Raw genomic sequence first — 20,325 nt, 5'->3', positions numbered from 1 at the left:
ACCCATGTTCACCTAAGGGCTTTTCTCCCAATAGGACTGTGTTTAGGTTTAAGTTAAATAATTTAAACCTCCTTATTTTAGTACTAGAGCTGTTCAAAAGGACTTACAGGGATTTTAAATTCCTTAAGACTGGTTGTTAGTCTGAAGTCAAATAGAAGGCAGGGCAGGGTAGCTTCTTGGTGAATAACTCATTCAGAAACATAAAAGTAGGCAACAGCTTACTTCTGATGTTATTCATTTCTGAATCACTTAGTTTCCAAGGGGCCACCCTGCTCTGCTCTCTGCTTCATAAAGACTAAACTACTTCTTGCTCAAACTTCAAGAAAAGTTAGATAGTGGGTGGCCGTTGGAAAACTTTGTAAGAGATTCAGCAGATTTGGGGGGGTGGCTTTTTAACCCCAAACTCTTCAAAATTACCATTTTGATATAATCACTTCAGGGAATTCTCCATGCTTGCCACAATGTGGGGGGAAGACCCCTCCTGATGTTCCTGTAATCTGGACCAAACTACAATGAACACATGAGAGTTCCCAATCAGAAGGCTGAAGACAGAGAATAATGTAAAGTCATGGGAGAGGCCCTGTCAGGTCAGGCCAGGCCTCTCTTGGTTTGCAATCTCATAGATTTCATAGACATTAGGGCTGGAAGGGACCTCAGAAGATCACTGAGTCCAGCCCCCTGCCTCAGAGGCAGAAAGTCAGCAGGGATCATAGGATCCCAGCAAGATAAACATCCAAATGTCTCTTAAAGGCATTCAAAGTAGGTGCTTGAACCACCTCCAGCGGCAGGCTATTCCAAACCTTGGGGGCTTGGACAGTAAAGAAGTTCTTCCTTATGTCCAGCCTGAAACGGTCATGGAGGAGTTTATGACCATTCGACCTTGTCATCCCTTGGGGCAATCTGGTACAATGTAAACCAGTACAGCCTGTTCCATGTTTGGGTTGTCAGTGACTAAATCAGTACCCTCACCTGGGCTAGCCTGGGTGAGGAGGGTGTGTGGACACCCAACAAGACTAAAAACAAGACCTGTCAAAGGGCAGTTGAGCTTCCCTGTGAGCCAGCAGCTAGCCATACCTGGAGAGGAGGTGGGTGCCACCTGGTCACTTTGCCCAAAGAATACCCAATGATACACAGCATCCAAGGTGCCCCAGGTCACAGTGGCCTCAGAACTGACTTGACTTGACATGGGAGTGGGAAAGGTTGTGTTTTCTGCCAGGTTTGAAATGAGATGAAGAACCAATGAGACCAAAGAGCTTCAGGAACATTTTGTAACATAGCAGGAGCTGCAAAGGAGAATGCTCTTGTACTGAAAGACTAGATCAGGGCAGGTGAAATACAGCCCAGATTCAGCCTTCCAGGCCACTCTATCCAGCCGGTGGGGCCCATACAAATTTAGAAAAATAATATTTATCTGCTCTGGCTGCCTGTCAAAGCTGACAGGAGTCGGGGGCAGTAGGACCCAGCAGCAAGGCCCACGTGGCACTGCCCCCCCACCCCAGTCTCCCACGCTCGTCCCCACAGCTGGAAGCCCCTGCCTAGCAGAGGATTCTGGCCTTGGACTGTGGGGCTGTTCCTGCCTCCCTGTGCTGGATTGTGAAATTCAGATAATAACATGGGGGTGAGGGAGGGAGTAAGGGGAGGACCACAGGTGACTGCCCCAGTCCTTGGAGCTGGGCTGGCTCCTACTGAGTTCTGCAGTCATGGCCATGCAGCCAGGAACCACATGGTGCTGGAGCACTGCAGCGATAGACAGGAAAGTAGGGAAAGTGGTATTGGTGGTTGGGGGAGGGGGTAGGCTGAGAGGTAGCAGGTGCATGGGAGCACAGTGATAGATGGGTGGGAGTGTGGGGCTGCAACAGTGTTCTGGGCCCAGCAGTGGCCAGGGCCTAGAGTGGGGTAGTAGGAGCATGGAGCCAGGCTGGGCTGCACCAGCAGGGAGACGGGGGACGCTGCCCAGATCCACAGAGCTCCTGCTGGCCAGGACCCTGTGCTCCTGCTGCCCCACTCTCAGCTCTGCTAGTGCCAGCCCTGGGACACTGGTGCAGTCCCGCGCTCCCACCCAGCTGTCACTGAGCTCCTGTGTACCTGTGCACTCCCACTCTCTCCCACTTGCCACTGCTTTCAGCACCTCCCTGCCCGCCCACCAGCCACTCCTGCACCACCTGGATCATAGCTGCATGGCCGGAACATACACTAGTATCCCAGAGCCAGGAGCAGAATGAGGGGGATGTACATGCACCCGAGTGATGAGGGAGGGGGAGAGAGAGATGGAGTGAGCAATGAGGGAGGGGCAGAGTCGGTGTGTGGGTGTGTGTTCATAAGGGAAGTCCCACATTAACACTGCACCATGCACATGCACCCCACCTCACACTGCCATACATGCAGACCCCACATCCCCTCGCACATCCCAGCTACCCTCCCCCCCACATACAGCCTCCCACATACCGCCCCCCCCCACAATATACAAGAGTAAGATTTCATTTTAAGCTATTGTAAAATTGCCTCTATGTACACTACACAAACACATGTAAATCAGGACAAAAATATTTTTTTAAATCAAATTAATGAATGTTGTAAATGTTTGATTTTAGAATATAATTTGGTATGTTCCAGGTTCCGAGATGGCAAAACCCCTTGATGAAAGGAGTACTTCTGGTGGCAAAGGTCGGGGGGTTATGGAGTGGGACTTCTGGTCACAAAATGGTGACCAGGGGGCAGAGCACCTGTCAAGGGGTGGGGCTACCCATGCATCCCTTGACAGCTTGCCAAAACTCAGTAAGCAGCCCTCAGACCAAAATAATTGCCTGGACTAGATGATTAGAAGGGGTGGAGAGGAAATTGTTTCACAAAGTTGGAATAGAAGGTGCATCCAAGAGGATGAGATGAGGACACAAGGTTTTAAATAAGAGCAATTGAGGGGTGAATGATAAAATGAATAGAGGGAGGAGAGGCACATTTCTTGGGGGTGAGAAAGATGGGGGAAGCTGGGATTATGGTCATTTTTAGAATTTGCAGAAACTCTAAAAGCAATGGGAGTTGAGCAGCATTCTCTCACTCCCTCTGCTAGGAAAAAAAGACCCTGGTATAAGAGCTATGTCATTAAAAAAAAAAAGTGCTAAATTATCCGGGGTGGGGGAGGAATCCGAGGCAGCTGTCATTTCACATGTGATCTGCTTTAGCAAGTCTGGGCAATCTGTGATATACTGGCCCCTGAAGATCTAACCTGCCTGCCTGGGTGTTGTTTAGGTGAGATGTTGATCTCTGGAATTCTTTTTAGAGCTTCCCTTCTGTTTGGCTGGTGCTGCTGAGATTTTAGGGGAGCTGAGCAAGTTTGGAAACATCTCTTCATGAAAAATCAGTTTGTAGGAGAAATAAATTGATGGGCATGGGCTAAAGGAATTGAAGTAATGTCTGTGCTATGAGGCCAGTCACCCCAGAGGTTGTTTCATCTGTCTTGTTTTGTAGCTTATGCAGAAATCCATGATCCCAAAAACTCTGTAGAAAACGGAAAGGAACAAGGTTACCAATGTTCTTTTGACTGGGCGATCACAGAAGAAATAAGGTTACATAGATGAAACTGTTTCCAAAGCATGATTTCCATTTGATTTAGCTGAGCTAGATGAAAAATCCAAGCATCAGTAGCAATATGCACTGTAGAAATAGTCAGCCCAGTGTCATGCCAAGGGATGCTGGGGAACAGTTCCTTTGTCATGGGAGCAAATGCTGTTGGAATGGCAGTCATCCCTAGACTGTCCCAGGAAGTGCAGTTGTAGAACAAAGGGTTTTTGAACCCGAAAGCTTGCTTAATAACTATTCTCCAACCATTTGGGTTGGTCTAATAAAAGATATCAAATTCACCCAAGGAACCTTGTCTGCCGTTGTAGAACTCAGACATTCCTACTTCTTGTCTGCTGTACTTGAGACCTCAACCCTTTCTTTGTGGTTGTAACACTGCACACAACATGTTTGCATAATTACTGTAGCTCTTCTGGCACTATTGATCTTGCTATGAATCTGTTAACTATTAATACTTGTTCATACTTTGTGATTTGGGTAAATCTTGAATACCTCCTAATATATCACAGGATTTTGATTCTGAACTTCTGTGGTGTGCAATGCAAGTGACAGAATTCACAGAATTTAACCACTGTTTGGTTTGAGGATTACATGCCCTTCATTGACTACAGTTCCCCCCAGGCTATCCTGAGAGATGTTCAGAGTTTGATTTAAAACTCCAAACTCAAAGTAAAACTCAGTGGACATGTGTGAGACTTCAGCTGATTTTTCAACTCTGATCCTATATCAATCTAGGTCTGGTAAACTGTACTAGACTTGGAGTGAGGTTTTGTTTTTCACATGCATTAAAAACTGGGCAATTCCCCACCCCCAGTAAATTTAGCTAAAAATGCAAGGGCCAACACCATTCATGGATTTGGTTTCAGCCCCCTACGAAATGGGGAGACTATTAAAGAAGGGAGAAAATCCTTGACACCTTTCATTTGGATCTTTACGAATTAAATTTTTAATTTTGAAACTTCTTTTGCTTCTTTCTCTTTTGCTCCTTTCTTAATGAATCTCTTTTTGACTGCTCCAAATGAATTTGTATTTAAAATCTGTTCTTAGAAATAAATCAATAAAACGTAATAAAGCATTTTGTTATAGATTGCAGAAAATGCTTTGGGTTTACCCAAAAGGATTTTTGTGGGGGGGAGGGTTCTCATTTAATCTTTTAATTTTTTTTCTTTCTTTGGTTCAACACAAGAAAAAAGTCTTCCACAAGTTCTTGGTTCAGCTAGCAAAGCAAAAACCTCTTTGCATGCCAGATTCTAGCACTAAGCTCAAAGGACAAAAATTTGTGTTCCTTACATCAGTGAGGTTTTTCTTTCTTTGTTTTTTGCTCAGTTAAAGGCCACAAACTTATATCGCTATGCAGTGGGAATTCTGCATGGATGGGTTTTCCACAGGGTGGCGCAAATAACTGGTCAAGACTTCCAAAAATTGGAGCCATTGGACTGGGTCCATTGAGAGTTAGGGATAGTCTTTGCCTGTAAACTTTTTACAATCTGTTGATTTCCAAATATTCTTATGCTTTTTGAGGTCCAGTAAATGATTTCTTATTTTTATTATTACAAGAGTATCCAGAGATTTGACTGAGCCTCTACTGTGCACTATGCAAATTAACTGAAGAAATGGTCTTTGTCCCAAAGGACCATGGGCGCTGAGAACTAAAATGTGCGGACTGGGCCTTTGAGCCCAGCCCCCTGCATCTGCAGGAAATTGTTAATCCAAGAACTCCCCAAAATCACCGCTTTAAACCCTTATCCATGACTACAGGGGACAATAGCTGAAATGGGCCAAGAACACCCAATGGCATTTTGGGTAAAAGAATGGGGAGAGCAAGGGGGCACTGCAAATGCCCTGGCGCTGCAATACCAGGGAAGTCGTTGATAGGCTTAGAATATCGTAGGGAATGCACCATACCTGACACTGCAAAAGAATGCAGTCTCTCTCCACCCTCCTGCCCCCCAACAGTCTATACTCTATGCCAATCTCATTTAGGGGAAAATTATTTTTCTGCACCCAAACTGGTGCTTGATATGAACCTGAGTAGAAGAGCAAGACCCTCAAAACCCAAAAGTTCCTGGCTATAATACAAGTAGGAACCTTGGAATATCTTGGTCAAAAACTCTTGGCCTTAGCCATGGCCAGCATCCCAGTGCTTTAGAACAGGGATTCCCGAACTGTGATATGTGTACCTCTGGGGGGTACAGTAGACACCTCTGGGGGGTATGCAGGATAAATTGTGTAAGGGTGGATATAATTTTCAGTATAATTGGCATTTAATGGGGTTGAAGTATGCTATTTAAGCGTAGGCTGGCAGCTGGTAAATCTGGAAGGGGGTACACTACATAATAAGAAAAAGTTTGGGAACCTCTGCTTTAGAACATTTTGGGCCAATTTTTTTAGTAGGTGGGTCACAAGTTAGCCCTGAGTGCCACTCTGATCCCTTCCCTTTACTAGGGCTGTGCAAAGCTTTGGATCATGATTCAGATTCGGAGATGATTCGGATGATTCAGAGGCCAAATCTACGAATCCCAATCAAATTGCTGGAAGTTTTAGGCTTTCTGAATCAATTTGGAAAAGATTCAGAGATTCAGCCATAGGTTATAATGGAGAATCAATGAAATATATATATAACTTTGTTGTCTTTTGGCTGATTCAGATGAACTTTGCAGGGATGGTAGCCTTTGCTGAGAGCATGATGTGTGCTAAGTTAAAGGTGATAGGTGTAGGGGTTTCTGGGAAACTGCACCTCAACATCCTGAAAGCAAAACTCATGACATAGGTGACACTGTATGTGTTAAGGCACAGGGGGTGGGGGGGGGGGGAGGGAGGTGAAAACTTCAGGGATGGTAGGCCCTGCTGAGGCCACAAAGCCTGCCAAGGTTCAAGGAGATTGGTGCAGGGGTTTGGGGAAAACTGTACCTCAAGCTGCAGATAAGCAAAACTTGTGACATGGGTGACCCTGTGTGTATTAAGGCGCAGCGGGGTGACAGCTGCAGGAGTGCTAGCCCCTGCTGAGATCATGAAGCGTGCTAGCTGTTGAGGAGATAGGTGCAGGGCTTCTGGGTTCTGGGGCCCTGCACCCCTAGCTAGTGACAGGTGAAACTCATGACATGGATGCTTGTGCAACTGTCTGTCTCTGTCTTGGGGCAGAAGCAGTTCCCGGCTCTGTATTGATTCTTTCCTGTCCTTAGTCTGTGATTTTGTAGGTGTTAATCCTTGTTCATTAGCTCATTATCCTTGCTAGCTACTGTGTATTGAGCTGGTCCCTGAGTGAATCATGATTGATTGGTAACTGGTAACACAGTAGTTTAGTAGCCAGGCCTGCAGTACTCTCCCCACCCCCGTCCCAAGACAGACACAGTTGCACAAGCACCCAGGACATGAGTTTTGCCTGTCAGCAGCTAGAGATGCAGGGCCCCAGAAGCCCCTGTACCTAGCTCCTTGACAGCTGGCAGACTTCATGGCCTCAGCAGGGGCTAGCACAGGGGCAGGCAATTATTTTGGATGGAGGGCTGCTTACCCAATTTTGGCAAGCTGTCGAGGGCCCCTTAACAGGTGCCCTGCCCCTTGGTCACCATCTTGGAACCAATCTCTCAATATCTTGGGACTAATGTTAGCCAGCATTGGTGGGGCCCAGACTGGGGCGCAGGCTGGCAGGGGTCTGTGGAGCCGGGCTGGGCTGCACCAGCAGGGAGAGGGGGGAGCTGGCCCAGCTCCATAGAGCCCCTGCCAGCCGGGACCCTGTACTCCTGCTGCCCTGCTCTGGGCCCTGCTAGCACTGGCCCCAGGACACTGGTGTACTCCCCATGCTCCTGTTCACTCCCAGTACCCCCAGCCCCACAGTACAGGCAGGGGGCAGCACACAGCCCCAACCCCCTGCTCACCTGCAAGGAATGAGCTGGTGCTGAGTGTGATGGAAAGTGGCCCCTCGCCCACCCTGTGGCCAGCACTCCCTTCTGCAGTTGCTTGCAGTCCACGCAGGGCTGTCCTGAGCCGGCACAGGCAGCACCATGTGGGCTGTGAGCAGCTGCAGCATGGAGTGCCAGGCACAGGGCGGGCAAGTGGCTGCTTTTCCCATGCTCAGCAGCAGCTTGTAACCCACCCCTGCTGCCAGCCTGGGCCCCACACCGGCTCTGGGATCACCCGTAGGGGCTGCACTGCAGTGGCAGCAGTTGCACCCCCCTGCTTGCCATAGATTCATAGATGTTAGGGTCGGAAGGGACCTCAATAGATCATCGAGTCCGATCCCCTGCATAGGCAGGAAAGAGTGCTGGGTCTAGATGACCCCAGCTAGATGGTTATCTAACCTCCTCTTGAAGACCCCCAGGGTAGGGGAGAGCACCACCTCCCTTGGGAGCCCATTCCAGACCTTGGCCACTCGAACTGTGAAGAAGTTCCTCCTAATGTCCAATCTAAATCTGCTCTCTGCTAGCTTGTGGCCATTATTTCTTGTAACCCCCGGGGGCGCCTTGGTGAATAAATACTCACCAATTCCCTTCTGTGCCCCTGTGATGAACTTATAGGCAGCCACAAGGTCGCCTCTCAACCTTCTCTTGAGGAGGCTGAAAAGGTCCAGTTTCTCTAGTCTCTCGTCGTAGGGCTTGGTCTGCAGGCCCTTAACCATACGAGTGGCCCTTCTCTGGACCCTCTCCAGGTTATCCGCATCCTTCTTGAATTGCGGCGCCCAGAATTGCACGCAGTACTCCAACTGCGGTCTGACTAGTGCCCGATAGAGGGGAAGTATCACCTCCTTGGACCTATTCATCATGCATCTGCTGATGCACGATAAAGTGCCATTGGCTTTTCTGATGGCTTCGTCACACTGCCAACTCATGTTCATCTTGGAGTCCACTAGGACTCCAAGATCCCTTTCCACCTCTGTGCCACCCAGCAGGTCATTCCCCAGGCTGTAGGTGTGCTGGACATTTTTCCTCCCTAGGTGCAGCACTTTGCATTTCTCCTTGTTGAACTGCATTGTTGTTTTCTGCCCACTTATCCAACCTGTCCAGGTCTGCTTGCAGCTGTTCCCTGCCCTCCGGCATGTCCACTTCTCCCCATAGCTTTGTGTCATCTGCAAACTTGGACAGAGTACATTTCACTCCCTCGTCCAAGTCGCTGATGAAGACATTAAAGAGTATCGGTCCAAGGACTGAGCCCTGCTGGACCCCACTGCCCACACCCTTCCAGGTCGAAGCCAACCCATCCACCACAACTCTCTGGGTGCCACCCTCCAGCCAGTTCGCCACCCACCGGACTGTGTAGTCATCCAAGTCACAGCCTCTTAACTTGTTCACCAGTATGGGGTGGGATACCATATCGAAGGCCTTCCTGAAGTCTAAGTATATGACATCCACCCCTCCTCCTGTGTCCAGGCGTTCCGTAACCTGGTCATAAAAAGAGACTAGATTAGTCAGACATGATCTACCTGCTACGAACCCATGCTGGTTTCCCCTCAGCATAATTTTTCCTGCCGGGCTCTCGCATATGTGAGCCTTGATAATTTTTTCAAAGACTTTGCCAAGGATGGAGGTGAGACTGACTGGCCTATAGTTGCCCGGGTCCTCCTTCCTCCCCTTCTTGAAAATGGGGACCACATTGGCCCTTTTCCAGTCCTCCGGGACTTGGCCCGTGCACCATGAGCATTCGAATATTCCCGCTAGTGGCTCTGCAATGATGTCGGCCAGTGCCTTCAGCACCCTTGGATGGAGCTCATCTGGGCCTGCCGACTTAAAGGCATCCAGTTCTTCCAAGTGACTCTGCACCATCTTAGGGTCTACACATGGTAGTTTGGCGCCTTGCTGCTGCCTCTCTACAATCCCAGTGAGAGCCTTGTCCTGCCCCTCACTTAGGAACACTGAGGCAAAGAACTCGTTGAGGAGTTCAGCCTTGTACCCCCCTGTCCATCACCAATTGTTTCTGCCCATTTAGCAGGGGTCCTATTCCTCCCTGGGCCTTCCTTTTACTCCCTATATATCTAAAAAACAATTTCTTGTTGTCCTTTACTTGGGATGCCATCCTCAGCTCCATGGTAGCTTTGGCCTGTCTAAGTGCCTCCCTACAAGCACGAGCAGAGGAGGTATATTCATCTTTGGTGATCTCTCCTTGTTTCCACTTTTTGTGTGCTCCCCTTTTGGCCCTTAGGCTGCCCTGGATTTCTGCGGTCAGGCAGGGAAGCCTCCTGGCCCCTTTCCCTCTTTTACCCCACATGGGGATTGTCTCACTTTGTGCCCGAAGGATCGTTTCCTTAAGGCACAGCCACCCTTCTTGGGCTCCCTTCATTTCAAAACTCCTACTCTGCAGTGCGTCCTTGACTAATCGCCTGAGTTCATTTAAATCAGCTTTCCTAAAGTCTAGTACTTTCACCCTACTAGTTACCTTACCCACTCAACATCTTATGGTGAATTACCTTACCCACTCGACGTCTTATGGTGCCATGCCAGGCAGTGTTTGCCATTGTCTCTGTGCTGCCCAGCACATGAGCTCCGGGTGGGCAGCAGCAGCAAACACTGCCTGGCGTGGTAAGCTGGGAGGCCCACAGCTGCTGCTGCCGTGCGTCGCCTCCACCCCCTCCCCTGAAGTTCTGGTGTGGTGCACTTGCATGGTCCCAAGCCAGAAGCCCCTGCTGGGTCTTCTGGCGGCGGGGGTGGGAGGGAGGGGGGCGGGGCGGGGCTGGGCATGCCCTGCTGTTGAGGGAGCCCACCAGGCTTCCCCTGGGCCCTACTGCCCCTGGTTTCTGTTATTTTTGACAGGAACCAAGGACAGATCAATATTAATTTTCTAAATTTTTTTAGGGGCCTCCATGGGTTGGATAGAATGGCCTCATGGGCTGTATTTTGCCCAACCCTGGGCTAGCAGGCTGGAAGCTTTCACCTTGCTGTGCCTTATTACACACAGTGTCACCCATGTTACAAGTTTTGCTTGTCTGCAGCTTGAGGTACAGTTTCCCTGAAACCCCTGCACCCATCTCCTTGAAACTTGGCAGTCTTTATGTACTCAGCAGGGGCTACTATCCGTGCAGTTTTCACCCCCCTGTGCCTTCACACACACACACAGTGTCACCTATGTCATGAGTTTTGCTTTCAGGATGTTGAGGTGCAGTTTCCCAGAAACCCCTCTACCTATCATCTTGAAACTTGTCACATATCATGCTATCAGTAGAGGCTATCATCCCTGCAAGTTTCATCTGAATAACCCAAGAGACAATGAAGTTATAGATATTTAATTGATTCCCCATTATACTCTATGGCCGAATCTCCAAATCGGCTCTGAATCTTCTGGAGCAATTCGGCTGAATCGAATTGGAGAAATGATTTGCATCTCCAACTCGAATCTCTGGCACCCAAATCAGCTGAATCCAAATCTAATAGTTTCCTGTTTGCACAGGCCTACCCTTTACATAACCTGCTATTCAGCTCCCTGCTTCCTGCACTGTGATCCCTAACTGAGCTGCTGCTCTGAGTTCTGCTCCCTGTCAGGACAGAAAGCAGAGCATCAGATCAATCAGCCCCTGTACTCTGTCTGCTGTGCCACACACAGGCTGCCCATGCTACCTGTGGCACCCATGCCACAGGTTATTCACCCCTGCCTTAGAAGAAAATAAGTTCCATAAACCAGTAGCATTAATTGAGGGGAGAGGGGGCATCTCTCCTGGCTCCAAAGGCTAAGAACTTACAATGTAAGGGGCAAGTAACACTTGAAACATGAGAGGATTCAAATATAGACCCTGATTCTGCAAACACTTGCTTAACTTGAATATAATAAGTAATCCAGTTCCAAGTGTTTGCAGGATCGGAGTCCACATGCAAATAAGAGGCAGTTGGGAATATTTGATGTGTTATCCAATGTTAAGAAATGAGTGATTAGCACATTATTCTTTTATCTTGCTAAAGCAAAATGAGTTAGCTGTCCCCATCAGACCTTCCAGGTAGCCATTATAAATTGATTGTTTTTTATAGTGATCTTTGCAGTGTTAGGAGGGGATCTTGAAAAGTTATAACGATGGAAGAGACGTGATAGTGTTAGGAACCAGGAAAAGAATCCTGGATGCTAGCCCTGATCTTGAAAGGATTTATATGTTTTCTTAAACATATGTACTGGGAATGTGCTTAACTTGACAAGCTGTGTACTTTATTTAAGCCTCTGCCTAAGTCTGTGCTGGATCAGGGCCATGAAGGGCAACATGGGACAAAGCAGAAAGGTCTTTTCATGAGTATGACACATGTGGCACAGTTAGTGACAGAGGTAGGGCTGGAGCAAAGTAGTAAAAATTGCACTGGAGCATGTAAAAACAATGTTTGTTTTTAAAAGTTCAAACTCTTTAGTTCAGCAGTTCAAAATTTACCATAAGCCAAAAATAACAAAAAAACAGCATATTTCCAGCTCCGCCTTTACTAATCTTCAGATCCATCCTCAACCATAAAAGGCAGAACTTCAAATCCAATGGAAGTTTAGAAACATTTCACCAACTGTTTTGCCAGTTAGAATGCAGATGTTTAGCCAAAATTGTTAAGACGTGAGTTATTTCTACACTGGCTTTATACAGATCAAGCCTACATTTTGTGTTTTTTGGGGGTTTTTTTTGTCCAAGCAGCATAATGAAAAGCATTAAAAAGTTATCAAGAAGTATAGAACTTGGCGGGGGGGCGGGGAATAGAGTGCATCTTTAAACTATTAGTTGCAAAAATGTGTCTACTTTGTCTTTCAAGCTATAAAAATGTATCCATAATATCTGCCTTATTCTGCTTGCTGTTGCTTCATTTATAAGCTGTCCGTCTCTGAAGTGCACAAACTAATCACACTTCAGATTCCTGGCACCAAATCTCCACTGCTGTAGCCTCATTTGTTTTTTGTTTGTTTGTTTGTGTGTGTGTTTTCCCCCTCTAATATCATTAAGTAGAAGCTGTCTCTCTACATCAAAAAGAAAATGGTTCTTTAAATTTTTGTGTGTGTAAATTTTTTTCACTATTTGCAATGTTTTGATTGTTTTCAACAACAACAACAACAAAAAGAATACAATTTTAGTAAAATAGTTCCAGTATTTTGCTGTTAAATGTTCACGTTTGGGATAAAAATATTTTGGGGTTCTGTTGCTTGAATGCTGGATACTTTTACTAACATACACAGGTGTTAAAGATTTTTTTTTTAACGGGAGCATTTTGTGGTTCAGTTTTGTAACCAAAAATAAAATTTTATTTTTTTTTTATGGATAATGTTCCATGAAAAATAATTGGCCCTTGCCAACAGGCTCTGCTTTGAGCAGAGTATTAGGCATGTGTGTGTTTACAGGACTGGAGTTTATCTCTATCTTCATTACTGTGAGTAGTGCCACTTGTTTCAATAAATATGTTCATAGCAGTAGGGTTAAGTATATGTATAACTGTTTGCAGTATCAGGGTCTGTATATATGACTTGTTTTTCTGCCCCTGGAGAATCATCCCCCTGTTGACATTACTAAGTTATTGGTCTGGATAGTTGACATAGACATACTAGGCCATATTGCTTTCTCCCATGGTAAATCCAAAGCTAGAACCCATGAGATCCTCCTTGCAGTGTTTTCCTATGCTGTTCCATGTTGGCAGGGATAATTTAAGTGCATGTTGGAGATCTCAACACCTCCCACCATGGATCCCATAAGTGTCAATTAAGGGAAACACTTAAAAAGGCCCTTAACATTAAGAAAGTGCTTAAGTCCCGTTGACTTCAAAATGACCTAAACATATGGTTGTAGTTAAACACATGCTAAAATGTTTCCCTGAATCAGGGCCAAGAGCCTGATCCATAGGCCACAGAAGCTGGTGAAAAGGCTACCACCAGGGTTCAGAAAAGGGAAGGTTTAAGGGGCTGAGCCACCCCCACCCCCATAAGAGACAAGAGCCTCCGGCCTGCCTTGTATCTTTCTAAGCAGCTTAAGGGGCAACAGCTCCTTCTGACTTCTGGCTGCCACCACACCAGGACCACCCGACCACCCCCACCCCAAGAGTCGGAGCGTAATTTGAACCCTGCTCTTAACAAAGGAAGATATGAACCTCTGCTGGGTGCTGAGCATCTATGCCAAGCCCTTCTGTTATACTGACTTCTATAGGGTTGAGACCTTAGGCACAGTTCCTTCAGACATGTGTCTAAGGCTAAAAACAGATGACTGTTTTCTTCCAAGACAAAGAATTTTATTCTGTAATCTTACAGACACACCGGTTTATTGTCCCAGTTCAAGTACCTATGAAATATCCAAATTTTGCCCTGGGATAGTCTAAACTAATTCAAAGTAATTACCATTCAAGCTGTGTATGTAAATGATCGTCCTGGTCTGTTTTGATACACGTCAGAACCTGGGACAATCAGCCCCAGATTAAACTGATCATCTGTTTTTAGCCTAAATGTAGTTTCTTAATCAGTCAGACCTGTTCATGTTCTGAAAGGTAAGCCCATATGTAAGTATTTATAGACTCAAAGCCCAAACTTGCTCCTGGTTGTTGAAATCCTTAATTGTTTTTAATCCCATTTAATAAACTTAATCAGTTTTTTAGAACCTTGGATTATTGATAGAGTCATCAATAATCTTCACTGCACAAATTACAATAGCTATTTCTTTGGGGATGTTAAATTTAGAAGTAAATATAGTTTTAATTGGACCATGTGTATTTATTCCCATACATAACATGAGAGCGCCAAATATTGTTCTGCCTTCCATGCATTATTTTGTAAGAGCTCCTATAGTATTAAAAGACTGTCTGCTTTGATATGTCTTTCAGCAGGGTTTGAATGAAATTGTCTTTTTCAGTAAAATGAGTGTTTCTCCAAATTTCAGACCATATGAGATCTTGAACTGCACCTGACAACAATGTGGCCTTCTTGTGAGTTTGCTTCCTTTTTTAAAATTGTTTCCTACTTGAGTAAAAACAACAGAAAACAAAATTGGCTCATTATTGTGATAAAAGCTTGCTTTTACTTATAACATATTTCTGTAAAACCTTTTTCTGCTAACAGTGCAGTATGTGAAATGACTGTATTTTTAAAAAAAGTTTCTAACATAGGACTATAAAATGCAGCCTCCACTCATTTATTAAAAAAAAAGAGGCATCAGCCCACACATAATACCTTCTGAAGTGAAAGGATTAGCCTCTAATTAACAAAGCTAATGTCACTCTCTAATACTGATTGTCACAGAGCACTGAGGTGCCCTGCTTCTAAAGAGGGGAAAACTATTAGGGAAAGAGCCCTAGCAGTGAATCAGGAGTCCAGCTGTTGGTTGCCAGGGCAACTGGAGCTAGCAACAGATCACACCTGCCAGCGGTCAGCTGACAGAAAGGGGCAGGGCCTGGCTCCCTTATAAACCCTAGGGGATGAGGCCAGAGGTGGTTCCCTGCCAGCAGCTCAGGAGGAAGGAGCTCTCTGCCATGGGAGAGAGGAGAAGCATGATGCAGGAGCATATCTGACACTGCTGCAAGATAAAGAATCTCTGGTACACTTGAACGTTGTTATGGCCGGGCGGCTTCTGTTTACGTTATAGCCAAAAGGCTGGTGTTTAGGTTGCTGTTTGTCACGGGTGGTTTGGGTGAGGCTATTAGGGGTTGGAGGAGGCCTCATAGGGGACTCACAGCAGTGTGAGGACCCCAGCGCCAGTGAGGGTGCAGCATTTGGGGTGCACAGACCCCAGCCCCAGAGAGGGGCAGCTGAGAAGCCCCAGAGAGGGGGCGTTGCTGAGAAGCCCCAGTGCAGGTGCAGTGAGCCCTGGAGAAGGGGGCAGCACTTGAGAAGCCCTGGAGAAGGGGGCAGCACTTGAGAAGCCCTGGAGAAGGGGGCAGCTCAACTGAGAAGGCCCCAGAGAGAGAAGAGCGGCGTTACTGAGAAGGCCCCAGAGAGAGGGCGCAGAAAGAGAGAGAGAGGCGGGACTGGGGAGAGCCCGAGCGCTAGAGAGGTCGCGGTGAGAGAGAGACCTAACAATGTCAGGCACATCTGCGAAGCTTGGGGCGTGGTATGGGGGTGTTTGGAGCCACGCAAAGCCCCTAAGGCTAGGGTGCCCCTGAAGCACCCATTGTAGAGCGGGACCCACAAAGAGTCCGGAAAACCACGGGGTCCGAGTAACTGGCAAGACGTGACTGAGAGGGCGTAAAAGGCAGCCTCCCAAATATATAGTGTTATCAAAGACGTGGCGGGCGAGAATTTGAGGGTGGCCTTGAGCCAACTTGGCACGGGAAGGGGGCCTTGAGGAGATCACGGTCCTCCTGCAGGACCCTGCTGTGACACTGATATAAATTGTCTGCACCTGTGTATATTATGTCTACCTTGGGGCTTCCCTCTAGCCCCCAAAATCTTAGCTAGGTAATTTAAGAAGGTATTTCCAATCTGGATTGGAAATATCATGGGAAAAGATGTTCTAGTGGTGTTACATCATCTTCTACAATCAGTTCTGGGCTGAATCATGAAGAGGAGAGTACAAAAATTGAAACTAATAGATGTGGCAAAAATGGTGGGAGGATGATGGAGTTGTTGGAAAGTTTGTTTGTTTGTTTGTTTGTTTGGTGTTGTTGTTTTTGGCTTTGGTTGCCCAAAAGATCTGGGATTTGAAGTTGGTTCTTGTTCTAGACCAGGGGTGTCCAAACTTTTTGAATGTGGGGCCGGATTATGAACTTTTTATCAGCCGGTGGGCTGGTGAGCCATATTCAAAGACCTCACAGGAAGTGGTATCACATCAGGAAGTGATGTCATGTGACCTTTGACACCAATGAAGTTGCAGGAAGTGACAATGAAATGGGTCTGGAAATTTAAAATCCAAAATAAAAACAATATAAAAGCAACAATGAAATAACAACTAACACTTGACTAAAATAAACATTGTTGCTTCTACTCACTTCTCAATGAATGAAAGAAGTATAATGCAGGCTTGCCCTGGGACACCTGGGCATACAGCACCAGGTAGAGAAAGCCGTGGAGGAGCAGCCGGCTGTTGGCCTCCAGCAGCAGCAGCGAGGAGGAGGAGGAGCAGCAGCGCCTCAGGATGCTGCCTGGCTCCATTGGGGACGAGGAGCCTGGTCTTCACATGGTCACGCACGCACGCGCAGCCTGCCTGCCTCCCTCCTTGCCCCTGGCTCTTATGAAGGAGGAGGAATGCGTGAGTATGACCTTGTGCTTCCTCCTCATGAGTGTACGCATGCATGTGGCACCCCCGTGTGGGCTCCTCAGCATCTCAACTGAGGACGCGGCTCTGCTGACAGCTGGGCAGCCGTGTTTCACAACTCGCACGCTCATCCCCACACCGGACTGTGCCACCCCAGCCCACGCCGCCCCTTCCCCACCAATGCAGTGCAGACTGCCCCCGGCATGGGACTTAAAGGAGCCGCGTGATGGGCACGGAGGGGGTGGAGAGGGGGTGCCTTGGCCCAGGCCCTGAGATCTGCCTGGTGCAAGCTTACCTGCCCCAGCCTCCATGGCTGTGGTCGGGGGATCTGAGAGATGGGCCCTGCTCCCCCTAGGGAGAGGGTCAGCAGTCACTGGGCAGCCAACTGCCTCATAGTCGTGTTCGCTGGTCACCTGTTGAGGGGCTGGGGGGGGACAAGGGGTGGGAACGACAGTAAACAGTGTTTACATTCATTTCTTGTCACAGCACCTTGGGCCTCAGAAAATGGCTTGGCAGGCCGTATGTTGGACAAGCCAGTTCTAGACAAAGTTTTTTGACCCACTTTTCCACACATTTGATCCAATTTATCCACCCTTGGCCTAAAAGTAGGACAGGAGAATAATAGCCTGTCTCAGGGAGAGGCAAACCGGGGAGACTCCCAAGCCCACGAAGGAAACCCTAGGGCCAGGAGCCGGGGGTGAAACAAGAAAAGTGAAAGTAAAAAAAAGAAAATTACTTGCAGCAGGATGGGAGGAAGAGCGAGGACAATGGGGAAAGCCCGCGCGAATCATTAACCGCGCCTTTATTCAGCTGCGGCCAGCGGATGATGTCAGCCCCAATCACTGGTCGGCAGAAATAAGAGGGCCGGCGGTGAGAGGGGACAGGCGTGCACGGACACAGAGAGAGAGCCCGACCGGTGGGGTCAGCCAGGGGTGTGGGACGCCGGAAGACCCTACGCACACTGGCTGTGGAGGGGCAGATGATCCAGACGGCGAGTCAGCGCCCAGAGCAGGAGTTCCAGCCACAGGCAAGGCAGGAGGTGAGCCGGTAAGAGGACTCAGGGCGCAGGGAGGAGAACGGACCTGGGAAGACCCAGAGAGAGGGCTGCTGCGAGGCGAAGACCCAGAGAGAGGGCGGCTGTGCTGGGAAGACCCAGAGAGAGGGCAGCTGCTCCAGGAGGACCCAGAGAGAGGGCAGACACATCTCGAAGACCCAGAGAGAGGGTCACAACAGCGGGAAACTGGAGAGAGAGCAGCTCTAAACCAGGACAGGTGGAGCGGGGCCACAGAGTTGGGCCACAGAGAGGAGGCCTCGTCAGCAAGCTGATATGCAGAGGGGCTATCTGTGCTCCACAAGGAAGCCCAGTAGTGGTGGGGTGACACTTTTCTTAGGATTCGTTAAGTTTTTCTTTGGATAAGAGAAGGGTGTTTTATGTTTCCCTGTGACAGAAGGGGTTGAGGTCGAGCGGAGGCAGGAAAAGCGAGAGAGCGAGCGGTGGGCTCATTGTTTGGGGTGTTCAGGGGAGCACAAGGTCGGCCACGGAAGCGACCGGGATCCGCCGGGCTGGGTAAAGGGCGAGGTACAGGGGAGGTGGAGCCTCACAGAAAACACCAAAGGTACAGGCATCCAAAGAGGGCAACCGCACCGCACAAAGCCCCACCCACTGTGAAAGATTCAAAGTCGTGGCAGGCGAGAAAGGGGCAGCTTGCAGCCCGTGTAAAGATCTCCCATAAGACCACCTGCAACGGCAAAGCAAGTACCAGTGAGCACTCGAATTAAGGAAGCCCGGGACAAGATGTTGGAGGCCTGGCAGGTGCGTAGCCTTTATCTCCTTTTTCGTCCCCCAGTAAACTGTTCCAGTGATGGTTGCTGTAGAAATATTGTAAGACAGAAACAGCAAATTCAAAGATCTAGGTCACGGTCTTGCAGAGACCATTGATGACCTCCATTTTTATACGTATGATGTTTGTAAACATCCAGTGAAATGACTTCACCATATCCATAATCGTTTCTGGAGAAAAATGGCCAAAAAGGCTGGTAATTAAACTGGGGACTGATGGAAACTGTTAAACAGGAGAGCTGTTTTGCCTAGCGGCGTTTTAGTTAACAATTCAAAAGTTTTTATATATTAAAAAAAAAAAGTGTTCTATAAAACACATGGGATTTTTATGCTTGGAATATCTGTAGCAATAAAGAGAAAATGATGCTTCATTTTTGGTTTTAGTACAAAAAAATTGGAAGAAAAGAAAGTCCTGAAGTTCAAAATCCAGATCTGTATTTTGTAACTCCACAAGTCTAGGATGAGAATGTGTAGCTTGAGCTCAGCCCATTATAGCAAGTCACTACATGTGCAACTATAAAATTTGAGATTTACATCCAGATCTTCCACCATTTTGGATCCACCAAGTCTGAGAATATTTGGATTTTGCCTTGAATATGGATTTCTTCTGGGCTTGGAATGTCTCCAAGAGGAAGTCACAAAGGTCTGTGCAGTCAAACCCCAATCCTGAAATCCCTACAGGCAAGATAGCAAAACCTCAGGGTTACTAGTACTTATAGAATTAATATAATCAACAAGGATGCCTCTCTTTCTATCTTCTTCCCATACCAAAGCCTGAAATACGATAGGATGGTTCATTCCTCTGGGGCTATCTCACAGGTTCTAGCAGACCTACTAATTCCTACTGGAGGTAGAAATACAACCCTTTTCCTCCCCTGAGTGGAACCAGCGTATATGGGATGAGTTAGTCATGCAGAACCTGTTAGTATTTCATAGATAAATCTCAGGATTATACATGGCTATCTAGTTATGAGTTCTCTCTCGAAGGGCTTGGAGATGGCAAAACTTCAGAGCCTGGATAATCCCTTACAGATTGGAATATGATGGAAAGTGGGAGGGATGTGGTTAGACACTGAAAACATCTCCTTTTATTGCAGATGATGTATTACATAAGCCTCTGGTCTGTTGGGTGAAGTTAACAAAGGCAGATTGCTCGTGTCTCTGCATTCCATGCTGGGATTTTTTTTTGACTGCAGGTAAATTTTGAGCTATATTTATTTGGGCCTATAATATATTTAAACCTATCATAAGACTTATATACTAGATAGACAAAATACTTGCATTCCAAGGCTATCTCTGTGAGCTAATAGTATTATTGATTGCCTTTTTTTTTTTTTTCCTTTAGCTGTATTTGTGTCATCCCATCGTCTGTCCCACCCTCCTGCCAATACTTTATTAGAATGGAGCTGAGGCATGGAGTACATAATAAATAAAGTATCCCTGTAGTATGTAAAATGAGCATTATGCATGATAGTTAAGATTAAACTAGAAATAAATCCAAACAAGTTAAATCCAAAAGTCTGAAAATGAATATTTTGGGCACTCCATACTATTTTCACTTTGAGATGTTACAGATTCTTTTCTGGCTTCCACAGCACAATGAACTCTTACATGCACTACCTCAGAACTGGGGGAAAAAAAAGTTATACCCTTTCTGGAGCATGTACGTCACTGAACTTGATATAAACCGTGCTCATTAAGTACACTGTATTATGGGTGCTGTGGTATTAGCAGCTATGATACTGACCAGCCTCTAATAGCAGGCCTGAAACTGAGTAGCCCTGAAAATGGTAGAAGATAGTAT

General features: G+C 47.1%; 1 long non-coding RNA gene across 2 annotated transcripts in view; it reads left to right on the top strand.

The window, feature by feature from the left end:
- LOC132250805 (uncharacterized) overlaps window positions 1–20,325 on the top strand; it is a 29,394-nt gene that overhangs the window by 4,620 nt on the left and 4,449 nt on the right. The window contains exons 1-2 of one of the 2 annotated variants that reach the window (XR_009462427.1): window positions 12,207–15,025; window positions 19,619–19,717. This is a non-coding gene — a long non-coding RNA (uncharacterized LOC132250805). Of the gene's footprint in view, window positions 1–12,206; window positions 15,026–19,618; window positions 19,718–20,325 lie in introns of those variants that run through there. The other variant, XR_009462428.1, reaches the window with a different exon arrangement.

Source organism: Alligator mississippiensis, chromosome 5 (genome assembly GCF_030867095.1).
Source record: "Alligator mississippiensis isolate rAllMis1 chromosome 5, rAllMis1, whole genome shotgun sequence".
Taxonomy (NCBI): domain Eukaryota; kingdom Metazoa; phylum Chordata; order Crocodylia; family Alligatoridae; genus Alligator; species Alligator mississippiensis.
The sequence above is the reverse complement of the archived record's forward strand: the minus strand, read 5'-3'. Positions and strand labels throughout refer to the sequence as shown.